We start from the raw sequence: 3744 nt of genomic DNA on the forward strand, positions 1-3744 counted from the left end.
ATGTCGCCATTTAATGGAGGAACAATGGGCTTAAAATCACCTCCCCTGACACACGCACCATGTCTCGGTACTAAAAACCTTTATTAAATACTATTATTTATATAAAATATTATTTATTTAATAATCATATTTAATAAGAAACAACAACCGCCATCTTAAAAGTTGCTTGGCAATTTAGACAACGCGATATGCAGCGTTAAATTTAAATACTGTCACGGTGGGGTGCAGGACGGAACGCACGAAAATGATATTTAACAATAAACATTCTTTTAATAATCCAGATATATTATCTCAAACAAAGGGGTCGCAAACCCACACTTACAAACAGAGACCGGACAAACAGAACAGAATCTAACTTATAAAGGGGAGTTAATGAGGTTAATGACGAGACACACCTGGACACGACAACACAATTAACACAGGACAGAAACTAGGTCACACGTGGCACACGAGGAACGAAAATAAACACAAAACAGTCCAGGGGTATGACAGGTCGCCAGCCTCCTGGAAGGCCGGGATGAAGCTGCTCTCGGTGGGGTGTAACGGGCGCTGAACGGCCGCTGGAGCCCCCGTCTCCAAAGAAGTTGAAGCAAATCTTTATTAACTAACCACATATTTGAAGTCCAAGCAAGCACATTCTCACCTAAAAAACTCATAAGAATGCCTTCCGTGACACAAATCATTAACATTATAATTATAAAACATTACAATCATAGAGCATGATAATATAGAGCGACACACCTTATATCTTCCTGCTGCTAAATCGCGCGACTTCTCCGTCATTGAAATAAGTTTGGGTTGTTTTCAAGCCCAGGTTTAAACTTGAAACTACAAACGAAGTTTAGTTATTTTGTCTGTCAGTCATTTGTGATAATATAACAATATAAAAGGTTTTTATTGGCCTGCTTTTAAACTCCGAACCTCTGTTTATTTAATTTATTTCAAGACTTGATTTATTTCAATTTATTTCTGCAACGTCGATGCAGTGTTTTCTAATCAGCCTTTTGGTAGCGTTCGTCCCAGGTATGTTTTATTCAGTTTTGTTATGGTCTGTGTTGAAGTATCAACCGCAGTTAGCACACGCTGAAGTGCGTAGCAGCGCCATTTTAGGCCTGCGGTCTTTCTGTATTTCCTTCATGCGAAATATGAAAAATACCGGTCACTTAAAGTTACAGTTTCTCTGTATCAATATGAATCGACTGTATTAGTGTTTTGTATTATTCTGTTGAATTTATGCGTTATTTTGAGGTTTTTGCCCACAGTATGTCACATGCACATTTGAGAAAGCAGCAAAGTCTCTATGGCCGTGTTTGCATCGCAGAGATCCAATCTTTTCACCATATATGATTTTTGTTTTTACCCGCCTGTTTACATCAACTATAGACACAACTGGTATCCATTATCTATGTTTAATTAATTCTCACTCAAATTGATTGCTTTACTATATGCACCTGGTTGTGCTATTAAAATTATTTAGCTACATAATTCACGTCGAGTGGCCGCTATTATTTCTCAGAATGGACAACAGCTGTCATGAATGGTGTGCAGCACAAAATCGTGACGTGTAACAACCGGTAAGTAACAGTAATTTTCATTTTTTATTTTATCCACAGCTCGTGGTCAAATTGTTTAGAAAAGCAGCTCTGTAAGATTGTATGAATTTGAATTGATTAGAGAGAGAGAACACACAAGTTAGTGACCTAATAGTGAAGCTTGTTGGTTTAATTACAAAAACCGCAATATTATAATTTTGGTGAGAAATATAATGTAGATTTAACTATATAGAGCAAAGCTATCGTTTTCATAAAATGATGGGGCAGGGGTTGAACACAAGCTCCTGATTGCAGCACAGTTTCTTACATATAAAGTTCCTACCTTTAACTTTAAATAAAATGTCTGGGTACACAAAGCATGCCGGTAGGCTATTAAAAAGCCGTCTTTTGGCAATCGTGTTGCCCTTGCATTAGGAATTCTGCGGGGAATCGGATATGTGTGTTTAGACCTAGGTCAGATGTCCAGATATTGGATATGTATCTGAATAAAATCCACTATTGGAAGTGGCCCAGGTCGGATGTGAAAAAAAAACGGATCTCGTGCAAATTTTTGTGTTTATACGCATGCATCAAATTCTGATCTGTGTCAGTTGTGGGCAAAAAAATCTGATTTATTCTGCCAGTGTAACACAGCCTATATCTCCGTTCTGTCAAGACTTCTCTTGCAGCATCGCCGCAATGTATTCTAATCAACCTTTGGGCTGTGTTTGATCGATATGATCTTCAGTTTTCTTTGCACTTAACATATTTTGCAGAGCCACCTAGTGTCTCGATGTGTCAGCTGATTAACATTTAACATGCCTCCTCCCAATGGTACATCCTGAAGTCCTTCACTGTTCCTGTGCTTCAGTGCACTTAAATCATGCTGAGATTACGTTCGCATTATACATCAGATTCACGTCAGATCTACATTAAGCAAAATGCCCAAGAGGTGCATCGCACTCTGTTATCATTTCATTATTTTACTGCTGAACGTACAGGATAGTGCCTGTCACATTCTATTCTGTTCTCTCTCTCTCTCTCTTTTTCCTCTACTTAGGTCTTGTCTTCCCTGGTATTTTTCAAGCCAGACTTTGACGAACACTCGCACACAAATGCACGGAAACACACTTACTGTTAATGCATCAATTTGAATGGATTTTTAGGTAATATTATCTATGTGTGTTCGCTATGAATCACACAGGAAATGACTAAAGATTACGACCACCCTGCTGAGGGTAATAACAGTTATGCGCTAACTCTGCTATTATTCTTATGCTTTCTTATTCACACATGCAGACAGACATAAACTTGCTCGCAGTTAATGAATCTACAGTTAAAGTACAGCTCACCCAAAAATGAGAATTTGCCGAAAATATACTGATCTTCAGACCATCAAGATGTACTGTAGATACGTTTACCTTTTTTTTTTTTTTTTTTTTTCGAACAGTTTTGGAGTAATTTAGCATTACATCAATTACTCCTCAATGGATCCTCTACAGTGAATGGGTGCCGTTAGAATGAGTGTTCAAAACCGCTGATAAAAGTTTCACAACGATACACAATGTAATCTACGAGTCCATCAGTTAATGTTTTGTCAAGTGAAAAGCCTTGTTTAGACAGATTTATTTAGACTTTTTGTATTGTACATATTATGGATCTGTAAATAAAAAAAAAGCTTTATTGATTTGTTTGTTGCGATGTTTTTATCAGCTGTTTGGACCGTTCATTCTGACGGCACCCATTCACCGCAGACGATCTGAATGCAATGCTAAATTTCTCCAAATCCATTCCAAACTGGGATGGCCAGAGGAATGCATTTTGAACTATTCCTTTAAGGCTATTTTATACATTTGTCCCACAGGAAATGGCAAGAAAATGCCGGTAATGTGTTAAGTTTCTGCCTTTCTCGACCCCTTCAATCATACTCCCACATAACTGTATGTTACATCACTTGATTGTGTCTAACTATGTATGAGAAAGTGACCTAAGACCTCTTGCTCTCCTCTGGAGAGTGTCGAGGTAATTACAGTGAGTGCTGGCAAGGCATGGTCAAGTGATTTATGTGTACGTGTATTTGGGTGTGAATCTATAATCGCACACTGCTGCCGTTATCCAACACTTTTTACATGAAATGTTCATTTTTTTTCCCCTTGATCTTCAGGAATGCCCATAATCTCTGTGTCCAACAGAGGACAAAGCTTCATGTTTC

The sequence above is a fragment of the Puntigrus tetrazona genome, chromosome 18 (assembly GCF_018831695.1).
Source record: "Puntigrus tetrazona isolate hp1 chromosome 18, ASM1883169v1, whole genome shotgun sequence".
Lineage (NCBI taxonomy): Eukaryota > Metazoa > Chordata > Actinopteri > Cypriniformes > Cyprinidae > Puntigrus > Puntigrus tetrazona.